At 37.2% G+C, this 18,084-nt stretch overlaps 1 long non-coding RNA gene across 1 annotated transcript in view; it reads left to right on the forward strand.

The window, feature by feature from the left end:
- Positions 1–14,760, forward strand: part of LOC131273410 (uncharacterized) — a 47,337-nt gene extending 32,577 nt beyond the window's left edge. Inside the window, exon 5 of the long non-coding RNA XR_009180604.1 lies at positions 14,728–14,760. This is a non-coding gene — a long non-coding RNA (uncharacterized lncRNA). The remainder of the gene's footprint in view (positions 1–14,727) is intronic.
- The last annotated feature ends 3,324 nt before the right edge of the window (positions 14,761–18,084 follow it).

Raw genomic sequence — 18,084 nt, forward strand, 5'->3', positions numbered from 1 at the left:
CCTCAAATCTTTCCATGGACTCCTTGGGGGTCTGTGGATTTCTGGATAAGAACCTTTCTTCTAGGCCATCTTTTGGTCCATGTTTCAGCCAGCCACCTGAATAAACTGCTAGAAGCCTTTCTAACTCCTCAAGTTACAGCATGGAATCCAGAATCTCTGCTTAGTCAGCCCATATCAATAATTTCAGCCTGATCCAATTTTATATTCCTTCCATCATTACTCCATACCCTTAATATTCATTCCCACACATATTCCCCTGATTTCTGTCTATATAAATTGAAAAGCTCATGCAATTCTTTTAGAGTACAGCATGCTTCCTCATGGGTCACACTTTGTACTTCACCTTTGGGGACTTGTGATTTTAGTCTAGTCATAGGTCTGGAAGAGAGGAAGGGTGGTAGGGATGGATAAGGAAAAGAATTACAAATGTCTTGCACATTATTGACCTTAGGGCATTGCTTTGCCATTTCATCTGGTGAGACAGGATTAATCTTTTCAAGTAGGGGTTGAATGGCAGACTGCTCAGGGCAGGGTGGAGGTTGGGTGATGGTTTTTTCAGAGCAGGTTGGAGGTGGGGACCACTTGTGACAGGCTGGAAATTGGGCAGTGCAGGCTTGAAGTTGGGTTGTACCTACCTCAGGGCAGGGAGATGGTCTAGACTCCCTGGGGCAGACTGAAGGATGGGTGATGCAAGCTTGACATTGGGTGGTCAGCAGTCAGCACAGACCAGGCCATTATAGGTTTATCTGGCAAAGTTTCAGCAGAGTTCAGGGTTTCACTGTCTCCACTGGTATCATTATCAACCATATGTCTTCATCTCAATCCTCAGGGTTCCACTCTTTTTCAATTAGTGCCCTCACATTAACACCAGATACCCTGCAAGGTTGAGATTTTAGTTTCTGTTGTAATTCTGCTACTTGTATCAATACAATGAGACTATGGGTCTCGTTTTCAGAGATCTTAAGTCTGCGGCTGCACAAAACAAGATTTTCTTTCAGAGTACACATAGAAACTTTTACATCATTCATATAGTACTTAACTAACAAAGTTGAAGCCTTTGGCTCACTGGTTTCTTTTTGACTGTATCCAGCATATTTAGGAACAGTCAACCAACATCACTGTAACTTTTAACTCCACAAAACTCTGTCAGGTGTTAAAAACACTCTCACCCAGATCCTTGCCTCTTGTAAGTGGTAGTCATGTCCCGTGGTGATATTTTGTGTATCTCTATCTCCAACTCATGCCATGGACTATCAGTGGCCTCTTGATTATTGGAAAGGGAGTCATTAGTGCCCACAAAGCCAGAGTAGAAAGCCAATTGCAAAAATGCCAGAACCAATTCAGAAAACCCAGGTTTTTTTTTGTTTTTTTTAAAGATTTATTTTTATTCCCCCTGTTGTCTGCTCTCTGTGTCCACTCACTGTGTATTCTTCTGTGTCTGCTTATATTCTCATTAGGCAGCTCTGAGAACCAATCCTGGGACCTTGTGGAGTGGGAGAGAGATGATTACTCTCTTGCACCACCTCAACTCCCTGTTCTGTTTTCTTATTTTCTCTCCTCTGTGTCTCTTGTTGTGTTATCTTGCTGCGCCAGCTTTCACCATCGGCTGGCACTCCTGCATGAGGTGGCTTTCCCATGCCGGGTGGCATTCTCATGCAGGGGGGCACTTCTGCACACTCTGTATTGGTCAATTCACTGCTTGGGCCAGCTTGCCTTCACCAGGAGGCCCTGGGCATTAAACCCTGGGCCTCCCATATGGCAGACAGGAGCCCAATTGGTTGAGCCACATCCATACTCCAGAAAACCCAGTTTTATGATTCTTTTTCTCAAGAGCCATTCCCAGTACCAAGCTTTATTAGTCAGGGTTCTCTAGGGAAACAGAGCTGACAAGAGATTTCTGTAAATTGCATGAGATTTTATAAAAGTGTCTCACATAACCAAGAGGATGCACAGTTCCAAGTTCCACAGAGCAGAATGCAAACCAGAAGCTCCAATGAAGGTCCTTGATGACTTCCCAGAAGATGCTGGCTGTCTAAAGTAGAGACTGGAATTCTCTCTCTGAATGGTGAAATCACATCCTCTTTTAAGGCCTTCAACTGGTTGGAAGAGACATTGCTCATTGCTGACAGCAATCTCCTTAGTTGATTGTAGATGTAACCAGCCATCTATGCAATCAATTCACTGATGATTAAAGTCCATGAAATGCCCTTGTATTACAATTAGCCCAGTGCTTGCTTGACAAAATGATGGGGCACCATTACCTGGCTGTGTTGACACATTAGTCTACCATCACACTACCCTAAAAGGAAAAATCTTTAGGGGTAAGAAAAATAAAAATACAATAGGAAAGTTTCCCTACATGACCTTTGGTTAACTTAAGAACTAGAAAACATTATTCCAAATTACTATTATTCCTGATACAAGGATATTCCCAATTTGACATAGGTTGTTGTGGCATAGTCTGGTATTACAAATGAAGGTAAGAAGTTGAAAGAAAAATACATGAGAGAAAAATTCTTGTCCTAGCTAAGAGTTTTGCCAAACCCTAATGGATTTAGTAACATAATCACCCCACTAATGATTCTAAATGATATTTCATTTTATAATCACACATACCCAAGAGCAAAGACTTGTTTTGGGGTTAAATGTCTAATAATATTTTCCAATTAATTTTCCATCATGTGGGTTCATTCCTTATTAAATAATTCACCAAATAAAATAACAAGAATAATAAAAACACAATATTAGCTAACATTTATTGAATGTATTCCAGGCACAGTGCTATATATACATATATCTATACAATCTCTATAAACCCATGAGTTAGATTTTATTATTAATATTATTATTGTTATCCAAATTTTATGAGTGAGGAAATTGAGGGTCAATGCCTTGCCTGAGGTTTCATATATCACTTTGTGCTAACGACAGAATTTCAATCCACATTCCAGAGTTTAGATTGGTGCTCAAGAGCCTGCATTTTGAAGCCAGACATTTATCATCACTGACATCATTGTCATCAGCAGCAGCAGCATAATCATTACTCCTGCCTCTTGAGTTTTTGATTGGCTTTATTAAATTAGCCTCTCCCTAAAACATCCCTTTGCATGGAGTAAATCACCAACATACAATTTCTCTGGCTTTAAAAGGAAATATGATAATTATTGAATGGAGCAATGAACTTTGGGGCAAAATTTTAAAAAAAAGAGAAGAAACAAAGAAATTCAGCAGTTTCCAAAATGTATGTCTTTGCCTGTTCCTAGTTCATTTATTTATTTTTTCTGGCTTTATTACTTGAGAGTATAGATTCAAGTTAGACTTTTCTGAAAACCAGATGTTCTCTAAGAGGCTGCTTTAGGCTTGGATTTCCTTTTTCTGACACCCATATTACTACCAGCTTTGATTATCTGATTTCCAACTGAGATTTTACCACGCTAAAGTCCTGTGGAGGCAAGAACCCAATTGTTTGCATATGACTGTACAATTGATGCCTGGTCCAGTTCTCCACACGTAGTAATTGTGCAATAATATTTGTTGAATTTTCATCATGCATACTAGGTTGTGAGATTATGTGCATTTGTCTTAGAAAGAGACACTAAAGAAAAGAAATAGGCAAAGCCTAAAAATTAGTTATTTTCAAAAGAAGAGTCATTGAGATGACTTGATTGTTTTCCCAGATTTTAGACGTTGGGTATATATTAATATTATTTCATTAAGACCTTTTCTTAACAATCTCCAAAAAACAACTGGCATCACTGGCATCAGATTGATAAATTAACAACTTTCACTGGCTCCCCAGTAACTACAGAATGAAGTTCAAATTCCTTAGTTTGTCATTGATTGTTCATGCTCCTTCCTATGCCCTGTGCCTGAGATGTCCCTCATAACCCTAAGTCTTTTGCCCTCTGCTTGCCTGTTGAAAGTCTAGTCTTTTTTCAAGATCCATATCAAATATCAGCATTTCTACAAACCTCTTCTGTGATTCCATATCCTTAATCCTAGATTAATTGATCTTCTGTTTATGGACCCCACTCTATCATAGAGACTTCCATTATACCAGGATATTTTCCTGCATTGGCACCCAAATATTAATGTAGAAACCAGTGCCAATACACAAACAATTTACTAGTTCAGTGCAAAATGGAAAAAAAAAAAGATAATCACCTTAGACATTTAGCTTGATAGAATGATATAGTACCCCAAAAATGATCATAATAGCTTTTCTATTGTCTACTGGGGAGGGCTATTCTTCATTCTGAGATTATGGCCATTCTGGTTTTTTTTTTTTTCATATTAAAAGTCATTTTTTAAAAATAAAATGATAGCAGTAATTGGCAGGAAGGGTATAAAAAATTGTGCTCATTTTGAGAATGATAGTTAGCTGGCAACTCTAAATCTATCCCTTCTTTTCCTTTTTCTTTATTTCCACCTCCCCCCCCCCCACTACTTTTAGATTACTGATCTGTGAAATCTGAGTCTATGAACCACAGGTTTATGGTTATTTATTTATACTCCTCTCACCATCTATTTGATGAGAACTCCTTGAAAGTAGCAATAGGATGTCATCTATTCTTTTATTTCCTCACTCTGCAACCTCATACCTAGCTCATAATATTCACGGAGTGAAGAAATAAATGACGAGTGAACAAATGAAACGGGTGGGATTTTAGGACCTAGTTACATGGTTAACTTGCAAGAGAAACACCTTTGAACTGGTCTTGAGGCGAAGGTTGTCAGAAAGTGGGGTTGTTAAAAGTAAAAGAGTGAAACATGTTGATTTTATCAAGTTTCTGCATAAAAAGCAGGGTTGAGCTCTGGTTAGGCATTACTGGCTTTCTGGTGGGATCACTCTTTTTTTAGTTACTGGAATTAAGGTAATTAGGGTGAGATGCACCCAAGCATCTCCTGCTACTATGCCCTTCAACAGTGGGCCATGACCGGGTATCTAGCAAAAACAATAAACACTTGTTATGATTGCTCATTTTTTGCCAAAAATTATTTTTCCTAAACCTGAAGATTTAGATTTTTAAAAATTTAAGTGCCTTTTCTCTGATGAACTCAGCAGCATACAATTAACCCTCACATGGCCCTGAGAGATTTAAAATGGAATGTTTCTCTCCTTCCTGACACTGAAAAAGGGGAAGGGAAAAAGAGGATGGAATGAAAAGGTGAAATTAACCTTGCCCCAAAAAGTAGGTGCATTGGGGAAACAAGAAATTCTAATTTTAAATATCAGGACTCAATCAAGACAAAGGCCTGTGGCTGATGTTACCTTCCTGTAAGAGGGAGCATCTTTTATGTTGGCACACCTTTCCTAAGGAGTCTCTTTAGAAAAGAAAGTTTTTCCTGTTTATAACCTTTTAACTTTCATAATTTACACCTGTTTGCAGAGTCTCCCTGGGAAATCACTAACTCTTGTACATAGCCCAAGCTGCCTCCTGTCCAATTTCTACCCTGAAGGCCCGTCTATTTTATTCTCCAAAATTTGAGTTTTCTTTTCTTCAGACAAAAGCCACTTACATCAATAAAATGTGAAACATGGATAATCAAAAGAAAGAAACAAAAACAATCCACAATTCCCCTGGCCAGAGATAATCAAGCTCAAACTGTAGTGGTTATTAATCCAGAAGTCTCCCGTGTATTGTATATATTTTCACAAAATGCTATCATATAATGTCATGTGACCTGATTTTTTCCTCTATTTAGCACTACATGAGGAATACCTTTTCCTATCATGAAATAATTATGTCAGGCATTATTTTAGTGGCTCAGCAATATTCCAATGTAGGATTTATGTTAATTCGTTTAAGTAATTCCCTGTTTTTATACAAGAGTATTTTATTTTAATTAGCACCACAAGATCACCTTTTCATTATTCACATGCAGATTTGGGATTATATATGCAAACATATATGGATATTTTATTATACTATATAAATTTATATAATGAGTTGTATAATAGTGTTTATTTTATTAAAGCTTAAATCTGCTTGGTGGTCCAGTGCTATAAAATACCCAGGTTATGGGATTGTAGGTATGTAGAAACCATGGAGTATACACCCACTTCCAATATTTGTATCAAATTACCCAGATAGATGAATTCTTCTTCTCCCAAGATATACTGTGCAAACTACAGCCACAACCAGTAGATTCAAAATTACAGTGCCTACTTTGGAACAAATAAGATTTTTTATTTGAGATCCAAAACTAACTGATAGCTTGAAAAAAAAGATCCAATATATACTTCTTAGATTTCCTTCTGTTTTCTCTTGAAGTTGATTTTTAAAAATATGCCTTTATTGAAAAGGCATATATATGTTCATAGACTGATCCCCTGAGACAAGTACATGATAGCTTCTGAGCTGTGACTGTCATTAATTTAAAGCATTTACGAGAAATTATGTAAGCTAGTTGGCGAAAGTGGGTATGTTTATGTGCACCAGCATTCATCAGGGAAAATGTAAAAATTTCCCCTACTTTTGGCAAGACATTCCCAAAATCACAATTGAGTTCATGTGCATGAGGATGGAGATTACATGCATATATAAATACATGAAATGATATTCTAAAATAACAGCTGACCTGTCTGAGCACTGATCCCTGAGCAGAACATTCTATTCCGTGATTGCATTGCCAGAGATAAAATGTTGTGTTTGCTATACTAAAATTTGCTTTTAGGATTTCTGAATTTGTAGCTTACAAGAGTGCATACAGAAAGATGAACAGTTTTTAATTGAGTCTATCCCAGAAAGCAAATATACAGCAGTTTGTGTGAAGCATGTTCATATCCCCAACTTAGATATATGAGAATAAAAAGAAAAGCTTTTGTTTACATTCTTTGAGATATGGTTTAAAATAAGGTAGACTATAGAAAATGCTTCAAGTTCTGCCTGCTTCCCTCTACATCTCTCAAGACTCATCAAATTAAATAATTTCTTCTTTAATATACAAGCTTTCATGAGACTTGATTTTTTAAAAAGCACATTATAGAAGTTGTAGATTTACAGAAAGACTATGTGCAAAATACAGAGTTCCCATATGCTTGCCCACATTGTTTAACATGTTGCGTTAGTATTGTACCTTTGTTACAACTAAAGGAAGACTATTATCATAACGTACTGTTAACTATAGTTCATAGTTTACATTAGGGTTGTACAGTTCTTTATTTTAAAATTTTTATTCTAGCAACATATATACCACCTAAAATTTCCCCTTTTAACCACATTCAGATATATAATTCAGTCATGTTAATTAGATTCACAATGTTGTGTTACCATGCATTACCAAAACTTTTCCATCACCCCAAACAGAAAGTACGTGCCAATTAAGAATTAACTCCCACTTCTCTACCCCCACCCCAGCCTCTATTAGCCTGTATTCTAGTTTCTTACTCTATGAATTTGCTTATCTTCATTATATCATATCAGTGAAAGCATACCACATTAGACATTATGTTGAGTGAAATAAAACAGACTTGATTTTTAAAAAATACAAATCAAATCTTTGCATTGCAAATCTGATACACAAGAACTTGAAAAACTACATTGTTTCTATTTGACTAAGTGATAGCTTCAAACATGGGTCATGGTCCTCAAACTTATTTAACTCTTGGATGGTGCAATTCCATAGACAGTTCTTAGGAAAGAGCCAATGACAAATGCTGTCCTTGTGTATGTCTGGTACTCTTCAGTAGAAATGGACAGCAATTTTCTCTTCAAAGCAGGTTTTTACCTTTTTTTTCCCCTTTGATTTTTTTTTTTTTTTTTTTACAAAGACAGGATAGTGGGATGGAGATGATTAAGGCCAGAAGAAGAAAAGTGTCAAGTAACAAATGCTTAGGAGGAATAAGAGAAATCATTGATTCAGTCAGGCAAAACTGTGACATCGAAGGCAGGGTTTTGTAAGGCAAGAGACAGGATAACTTACAGAAAATATATTGAACATGGTGAGATTTCTTCTAATTGTAACTTATGTATGGAGCAGGTCTTTTAGATCAAAGCTAGCAAAGATAAGTCTCCCTGGAAAAGGAAGTTTTGCCATATGGAATATCATCACTCTGTCAACTTCATGATATCCCTCGTTCTTGTTGCCTGGATTAGCAGAAGTCTCTCCAGTCACACTTTAACCCCCCACAGTTGAAAAAAAGTGCAGAAGAGAAATTTTGAGAACATAGGAAGTAGCTATATTGTGTTTTTTTTCTTAGGGAGAAAAAAACTTTTAGAGAACTCTAGCAGGACTCTGGGTTACTATGGGATAACCCATGTTAACCTAACACTTCCTACTTCTTGCTTTCTATAAGAAGTCATTAAGATTTACCATCATAGGTTCAGTTGGCATTGTGCCAGCACAGCCTGTGTTCTACCAGCAAGGGACTTGCAAGATCTCCAGGTGATAAACTTTTGGGCCCCCTGATTTCTTCAGAGAGGTTCCGATAGAATGCATGGTCCAGCATGAAGACACCTATTGATATTAGTACGTGCTAGGCCCCGCCCTCAGCTTTTTTTCTATCAATTTCTTCTTTTTCCTCACAGAGACTACTATGTTTATATTTTCTTTTAAAGACGAGGAAAATAAGTCCTAGAGAAGTTAAGGAGCCTGTTAAAATCTATCTAGCTCTTAAGAAGGAGGAGTCAAGATTCAAATTCAAGCAGTTTTATTCCAGAGCTCTAACTTACCCAAGTTATCAACACTGAATGTTTCCCTTGAGTAGGTCTTCTGATTTACTGAAAGGAATCCCCATTAACCAGATCTCTGGGGAGGGCCTCTCATGGAACTGGTGAGAGTCTCTAGAAGACCCAGTAGGAATTAACCCAGGTCTGAAGAGGGACACCAGACCCATTTGTGATAACTCATACTTTCATGCTTTCTCTAGATACTCTAGAGTGACCTGGAATCTTAAAGTAAGGAAGGAACCCTGGGAGTAGAACCTTAAAGAAATTCACCTGGAACTCCCACGATGAATAAAATGTTGATACCTCAAACGAGACCTTTTTCAGCTTCTGCATAGTTTTTTTGGAACTTATTCCCATTTATCCTACTCATAATGGATTTTTTTTCTCATGTTATCAATTGCTGCCTTGGGAGACTCCATTGAGAAATCTCTTGTTTGTCATTCTACAGCACTGTTATTTCTAAATTCAAGAGGAAGAGAAGGAAAAAAAAAAAAAAGGAAATGAAGACATTCTTGGTTTAGAATTTAACTCTTCCCCTAAAAATGGTAACAAGTGTGCCATTTATTTTGAAACTTCAGCCTGGCTTAGCTCACAGAATAACATTTATCAAAATTCCTAGCTTGCAGAGTCACTCTGCCAGACTCAATTATAGAGTTAATTCTGCCCTAACTGGAAACAGAGGTTTTAGTTCACTTCCTCTCCAAAATCTCTGGGGATGCCTTTGATACAATTCCAGTGTTATCCAAGTTCAAGTCAGTTCAGTTCAGCTCAATTGGGTACTTTCTGGCTCATCTTCTATGAATATAGAAACGTGTGTATGTGCTCACAAACACTCACACACATACACACACACACACACACAGTCCCAAGGCCCCTTCTAACATTTGGTAAACACATCTTTAAGAAGTTACATTCTTATTCTTCCTCAACATTTGCAAGCCATATATGTTTTATTCTTTGCATTTTCTTTCTCACAAGTTGTTTTCTTAGATTTGCTGCCTTCATTCTCATCCTCATTGCAAAAGTTACATTTATATTAATAGGAACTGACAAGAACAGGACACTGTGTCTTAAATGCAATTTGACCACAGAATTGTTACAACATTGCGCTCATCACTATCGCTTCCTTGAAGAATTCCTGCCAGTTCTGATACACAAATGAATTGTTTTAACTCCTTGTGTTAAGAATATTGTGGGCAGTCTAACATAAAGTATGTTATTATATATCTATTTAATTGCATGTAGACAAGTATATTTGCATATATATAAAAAATAATTCCAATATATTCTATTCTTCTTATCCATTAGTTTCAAGATAATATTTGCCAAGTTCTGCTTATGTCCAACCAGATATATTCAGTTAAATTGTATGAAATTATCATGTATATAGGTAAAAATGATTGAATATCAGCAATTTTATACATCTTATTAAAGGTAAGCTTACATGTTTGGAAATGTCAGATCTAAGAACAAAGAAGGAACTTCTGGGAATGGACCCTTAAAGAGATTAACTTGGAAGACTCAATATGAGTAAGAGTCTGATACCTCAAAAATTTTGACTGACTTTTGATGTTATTTAAGACTCTCTTGGTGTGGAGAAAGTGGCCATGGTGGCTGCTGGGGGTAGGGAGTGGGAGGAAGAGATGTGATGTGGGGGCATTTTCGGGGGTTGGAGTTGTCCTGGGTGGTGTTACAGGGACAGTCACCAGACATTGTATGTCCTCCCATGGCCCACTGGGTGGACTGTGAGAGAGTGTGGGCTATGGTGTGGACCATTGACCATGAGGTGCAGCGATGCTCAGAGATGTATTCACCAAATGCAATGAATGTATCATGATGATGGAGGAGGTTGTTGTTATGGGCGGAGGAGTGGGGTGAGGGGGGTGGGGGGTATATTGGGACCTCATATTTTTTTAATGTATCATTTAAAAAATAAATAAAGAGAAAAAAAGACTTTCAAGACAAAGCAGAGAACTTAAAAGTATATTAAGTTAATGAATTAAACTACAGTAATTTTCTAAAACAGGAATATCTAAATACCAGAACTTTCTAAAACAAGGATGCTTATATTTAATGACAAGCCATTGTATATGGTGCAAGTAAGCATCTGCTTTAGTTAAAAAGTACATAAATACAGACTATAATTTGGACAACTCTTCACATTTAATGAAATGGCAGCATATTAAATCATATTAAGTTCTTAAGTTATTAATAAATATTTCAATGTGGTTATGTAAATCATGTACTCCTGAACAGGAAAAGCACTTTTACAAATTTTATAGAGGGATCCAATCAGAGACTTAGAGTTGCATTACAAAGAACCATTCATAGGACCATAATAGAGTGGGAAAATGGTCATTTGTTTCTCTTACGTGAAGGTAAGGTATCTTAATTTTAAATGTAGCTCTCATTACCAAATTTCATATGCGTTTTTCTAATAACCATAAGCCAGTTCTCACAAGGTCGATCCAGATAAGGAAACACCTAGACTTCAGGGATGTCAATCGATCCATGTACACTCTCTAGGGATCCTGTAGAATGGAGGAACCAGAGAACTCAGCCTTCTAGGATTGAAGTCAATACGCCTTAGCTCCATCCTAGCCCAAAGGACAGTTCTATGAAGGCAAGCAAAATTCCCAGCGTGGGCAGGTGCCTTCGTACTATTAATTTTGGTCATCCAAATGCCATGTCCTTGGGTTAGTGGTTCAGAATATGGACTTTGGTGGTGTCTGATCACTTGAGTGTGAGCTCCTCCCTGGTTGTGTGACCTTGGGTGAACTACTTTATCTTAGAGTCAGTTTCCTCTTGTGTGAAGTTAGAGTAATAAAAATCCTTGCTTCATAGAGTTGATGTGGGGATTAAATGAGGAAATTCATGGAAAGCTTTTAGCACAGCGCCTATCAGCTGTTGATTACTCAATCAATTGCCTCCTGGGGAACACTATATGCCACTGAATTACTTTCGATCCTGGAACTTTTAACCCCATATCCCAGGCCTTTGGCAATAAGGAAACACTTCATTTCTGGCTTGGGAAAGGAAACCTTAACTCCCGTTTATGACAGGAAATACAATCCAAACAACACCATCGCCCCACCTCACCCCTCTGACTCAAATTTCCTCTTTGAGCACTTCACAGCTGTCTTTGCTGCATCTCAGCTTGTTATCACAATATTGGTTTCCAGAAGCTGCATTCATAAAAGCATCCTGCACATTTCAGGACTTGTAATACATATTTGTTTTTAATGTCAGAATTATCTTTCCCAAATGCTCTGGCTAGGGGCTCTAACTCTCCACTTCATGTCGCTTTCCTTCAGGGGAAAAATTCCTCATGGGGTCAAAGGCAGCATTTGGATACCCAAAGTATCATAAATCTTAGGACTGAAGTAGAACTTAAATGTTATGTTATCTCTTCTTATCCCTTCAATTTGCAGGTGACAAAGCAGAGACTGAGAAAGGAGAGGACAAGTGTGTGTGTGTGTGTGTGTGTGTGTGGTTATTTCCTTGCAAGTTTGCCAAGTTTAAACACTCCAGTCTAAATCGTAGAGAAAAATAGGAAATGGTAATAAACTCCCCTTAACAGCTGGTTATTATAAGCCTTATCTCTTTATCCTGTGGGCAGAGGGCAGAACTGTTTACTTAACAAGCCCAAAGCAAGAATATTGACATTCATTAGAGAGAAAAGGGTAGGGGAATACTTCCTACTTTGATTAAAAACCAAAACAAAACAAAACAATATACCCAGATTTTGCAGAACAGTCACAGGCAGGAGCTGCCCTGCTGTTGGGTTCATTTCCCCTTTTGGCATTTGTCTGGACTGGCTTGATGGGCGAGGCGTCACTGTCAGTTATTTCCCTGGGCATATTTTCATTCTCACTTTTGCCTTTTGCAGTGTCTGACTTCCAGTCAGCCAGAACGCCATCTGAAGGAGCACACTCTTTCTGTCAGGGATATAAACAATCTCTCTCTGATCTGCTGTCACATAGCAGCATAAACCCAGACTGGTCCCTGGGCTTTTTAAATTTGGATTTACTTTAGGTTAATGCCTTCATGGCGCTCAGAACTGGAAGGTATCCAAGAAGGTAGACATACAACCCATGGAAAGCAGCACAGTTTCAAAGATGGTTTTTACTTTCTCCTCTCATAAATACTTTAGGGAAGTATTCATGCCATACTTTTTTTAAAAGACTTCCTCCAGGAAGGTTAAAAATGAAAGACTTTATTTATTACCTCAGTATCTGAATTCGTAGTTACCATCACATTCATAGCTCCATACACCTGTCTACAATATAATTTTCACCTTCCATTTTTCTTCATTTACTTTTTACATCATCTGTGTCAGAAATATTTTTATAGTTTTCTATATGTACCTGGATAAGGTTTCTGAAAATGGGGGAGCAAGCTAATATTTGGTAAAAGAGGGATATTTTTGTTGTTCGTTTTTTTTTGTTTTGGCAAATTCTTTTTTTTTTTCCAGAACAGTTTTATTCACACAACATATAATCCATTCGAAGTGTATGATCAATGGCTTTTGGTATAATTACAGAGTTGTGCATGTATCACTTCAGTCAATTTGAGAACATTCTCATTGCTCCAAAAGGAAAAATCCCACACCCCTTATACTTCCCTATTACTGACACTTGGCATTGATATGGTACCTTTGTTACAACTAATGAAAGAATGTTACAATCTTACTGTTAACTATAGCCCATAGTTTGCATTGTTTTTTTTCTTCCCATCTACCTCCCTCTTATTAACTTCTTGTAATAGTGACACACATTTGTTCTAGTTCATGGAAAAACATTCTTATCTTCGTACTATTAACCACAGACATCCTCCACAACAATCCCATATTTAACTTCTAGCTTTCCTTCTAGTGACACGCACATCCCTAAACTTTTCCTTTCGACCACAATCAAACCCACAATTCAATGCTGTTAATTATATTTACAATAAAGTGCCTCACTCATTTCTATCCATTTCCAAACATTTACTATCACCCTTAAATTGAAAATTAAGCATCAGCTCACCCTTCTGTACCTGCACTCTATCTCCTGGTAACCTATGCTTTAGGTTTTAACTCCAAGAGTCGCTCATTATAATTAGTTCATGTTAGTGAGACCATACAATATTTGTCCTTTTGTGTCTGGCTCATTTCACTCAGCATAATGTCCTCAAGATTCATCCCTGTTGTCACATGTATGAGTACTTCATTCCTTCTTACAGATGAATAATCTTCTGTCATATGTATATGCCACATACTGTTTATCTGGTCTTCAGTAGATGGACTCTTCGGTTGTTTTGATCTTTTGGCACTTATGAATAATGTTGCTGTGAACATTGATGTGCAACTGTCTATTTGTGTCCCTGTTTTCATTCCTTCTGAACCTAAATGCCGGATTGCTGGATAAAATGGCATTCTATGCTTGCTTCCTGAGTTACTGCCAAATTGCCTTTCACAGTGGCTGCACCATTCTGCATTCCTACCACCACTGAATAAGTATACCTATTTCTCCACTTCCTCTCTAACACTTAGAGTTTTCTGGGTTTTTTTGATAGTGGTCCTTATAGAGGGTATGAAATGGTATCTCATTGTTTTGATTTGCGTTTTCCTAACTGATAGTGATGTTGAGCATCTTTTCATGTGCTTTTTAGCCATTTGTATTTCCTCTTTGGAATGATGTCTATTCAAGTCTCTTTTTTTTTGGGGCAAATTCTTCATGTTTATTGCATGAACGAATGAATTAATAACTTCTATGGCCACATCATTGCAATGACTGGAGACAGACTTACTTTACATTCCAAACAGTTATTTCAAATAGCAATTTGCTGCTTGTATTTTTAAAAATCAAATAAATATTTTTATTTTGGAATAGTTTTAGATTTACAGAGAGGTTGAAAAGATAGGACATAAAGGTTCCCTAATGTTAACATCTTATGTAACCATGAAACATTTGTTTATATTAAGAAATTTAAAGTAGTACATTACTTGTAATTCAGCTATAGATTTTATTCATATTTCACCAATTTTTCAACTATCATTTCTTTTCTGTTCCAGGATGCAATCCAGGATACCACATTACAATTAAAGTAAGTTTTTCTTTGTTTCATTGTTGATTTGTTTTTTCCACCCCCTCATAATAATAAAAGAGTAAAATTTCTCCTTAGAAAAGAGCAATTCATGAAATTTATAAGGAACTAGCTGACTTTTCTGTAAAGGACCAGATAGTAAATATTGTAGGCTTTGTGTTCAGTATGGTCTCAGTTGCATACTCAACTCTGCTATTTAGTGCAAAAGCAGAAATAGACAATAGGTAAACAAATGGTTTTAGCCATGTTCTGATAAAACTTTATTTATAAGAAGCATGTGATGGGCCCTATTTGATCCACAGGCAGAAGTTTGCCAATCTCTGACATTACTGAGCTGTAATTCAACATCTAACTTCGTGTACTAGTCACTAATATTTACATCACTCGTTGTTATCAAAAGCATTGAAGGTCTCTTTCTGTTGCCCTGGATTGGATATGCCTTATACTAAGGAAGCTGTGACAGTTTGATTTTGGTAAATCCAAAAAAAAGATTATAATTTTCAACTAATCCATTCCTGTGGGTGTGAGACCCTTTGATTGCATTAGATTCCATTAAGGCATGTTGATTAGATCACTTAGTTGCATTGCTCTTGATTGGATTAGGTCAATGAGACTTGATTCTGATTGGGTCTCCATCCTCTTATTGGAGTCTTATATATAATGGAGACACAGTGAAAAGAACACACACAGAAAAGGAAGCTCTGTCATTTTGACCCAGCCATGTGAGAAAGCAAAGTCAAAGATCACTAGTAGCCAAAGCTGAGGCTCGAAGCTCCCAAGACGCTGGGCCCATGGAGCAGCTGAAGACAGAAGAGACAAGCCATATGCCTGATTGCCCACAGGTGGGCTCATGGAGAAAGAAGAGCAGCTGAGGCTGAGAAAGGAGGCCTGGAAAGAGACAACATGCCTGATTGTCCACAGCTGAGCTCCTGGAGATGGTGAACCTTGAAGGGAAGGTAGGGACCTCAGCAGAGATTGGCTGCCATCTATCCTCACCGTGTGGCAGACGTGGTGATAAAGCATCTCTGATGATGCCTTGATTTGGACATTTTCACAACCTCAGAACCATAAGCTGTTACCCCAATAAGTTTCCCACTACAAAAGCCAACCCATTTCCAGTATTTTGCATTGACAGCCCTGTGGCAAACTAAGACAGGAGCTAAATAGGCCCCCTTTCTTGTTGTCTAGACTGAAGGTTGCTGACTTCATTTGACTGAAGTTTCTCTGTCCACTTTCATCTTTACTTAGAAAACCTCATCCACAAAACTAATACTAGAATTATCTCAAATTAATTGTTAGAGTCCGAATTTTGCACACCGATGCTAAAGATTCTCAGACATTTAAGTTATGCATAGAAATGTAAATGATCACTTTCTGATTATTATCATGCAATAAAAGTGGGAGATAGTACCTGCTGTGGGTGGCATACTTCAACAAACTGTTAAACTAGCTAATCAGTCACATTTAAATGAAATTTTTTTTTCTAAGAGTTATTCACCATTCACATAGTTGCAAAATATGCAGATTATGTCTTTGAGAAGTGTGCTGTTTATTCTGAGTTGTCAGTCTTTTTAAATATTAAAAGGTTTTGGAGATATGGATCCTTGAACCCTCTCTCATTTTGTGACAAATGAAAGTAAATATTGCTCTTAATTGAGTTTATGTATTTTTAAATTCCTTGAAAATCTTATCTTCTAGTCTCTGAAACTTTCTTCCTCTGAGTCTTCTTGGCTCTCATGTAGCTCTTCATTTTGTTTAATTTTTCCTATTTGGATGGCCATGTACACACTCTTATTTCTTTTAATTTTCCATAAGTTTTTAATACCCCATTTAGATCATCTGTAGAAGCCATTGTTTGGGGTTTAGAAGCTCCTTTACATATTTGTGGGAAATGAATTTCCCAGAGTTATGTGGTTTTTGGCATGCTTATTAAAAAACAAAAGCATAGTAGAGAAGAATTTCTAAGAACATTCCCCTCGCTCTGAGTAATAAGATTTTATTTCCTTCTTGGCCTGTCTAAAAGGAATTGACCCTCCTGGGAACACCATCAAGTTTCACTAGACCCTAAGGGAATGCTATAGTTTATAGGAAGAATTAAAGGGAGTAAATGAGCTTGATATTATTGTAGAAGAATTGACAATTTGTGATGAAGACTGCTGGTTTTTCCCTTCCCCTGACTCATCCGTGAAGTTGTTTAGGCCCAGGAAGTTGACTGGGGAGATCTAGCAACTAGAAAATGTCACTGCTGGTAGTTTAACTCTGGCTTGTCTACATTAGAGTTTATTAGAGTAAGTGATGCAATTGTTTAAAAAGAGGAAATTTGAAATCGTCATATCCATTTTGAGATTAATTAATGTTTACTTTTAAGCCAGTAGATTTGAATCTTATTTGGAATCTTTGAGAATATCATAGCAGTTATGAATTATGTCCCAAGAAAAATACAGTTAGACAAAATTTTGCTTATGATTTTAAGGGATTCAAGACCTTCTGCATGTCAGAATGAGACCCATGCTGTAGCAGTTTGATGTTATTGATGAATTCCAAAAAGAAATATTGGATTATATTAGTAAACTGCTCTTTTCCTCTGGGCATATTAGATTATACTGTATTCATAGGTTTACTTGATTAAGTAATTAAGTAAACCTCTTGTACCTGTAGGGCGTTGAGTCCCCACTGTTTGGTGGGTAGGGACTCACAGATAAATGGCATGGCAAGGGACAGAGTTAAGGGCTTTTAATGTTGGAGTTTTGATTTTGGAGTTTGATGCTGAAGCTGGAGCCCCAGGGAAAGAAACAGAGCTGTTTACCTGATGGTCTACAACTGACCTTCTGGAGAAAACAGAGGAGCTGAGCCCAGAGGAACCCAGGAAGCCTGAATCCTCACAGACATTGGCAGCCATCTTGCTCTGATACATGAAAATAGACTTTGGTGAGGGTAGTAACTTATGCTTTGTGGCCTGGTATCTGTAGGCTCCTATACCAAATAAATACCCTTTATAAAAACCAACCAATTTCTGGTGTTTTGCATCAGCTCCCCTTTGGCTGACTAGTATACATGCTTTAAAATCACACTTTAGAATTTGCATTTTGAAAGGCATATGTCACATATGCTATATGAAGTCAGATTTCTTAGAGGAACACTCTGCTTATCATAACCTTTTTTTTTTTTCAATACTATAAACCAGGAATCAGCAAACTATGGCCTGTAGGCCTAATAAAGCCAACTGCTTGTTAATGTAAATAAAATTTTACTAGGACACAGCCATACCCATTTGTTTATTGTTTATGTTTTGTCTACAAAAGCCAACTTGGATAGTTGTAATGGA

The sequence above is a fragment of the Dasypus novemcinctus genome, chromosome 15 (genome assembly GCF_030445035.2).
Source record: "Dasypus novemcinctus isolate mDasNov1 chromosome 15, mDasNov1.1.hap2, whole genome shotgun sequence".
In the NCBI taxonomy this organism is placed as follows: domain Eukaryota; kingdom Metazoa; phylum Chordata; class Mammalia; order Cingulata; family Dasypodidae; genus Dasypus; species Dasypus novemcinctus.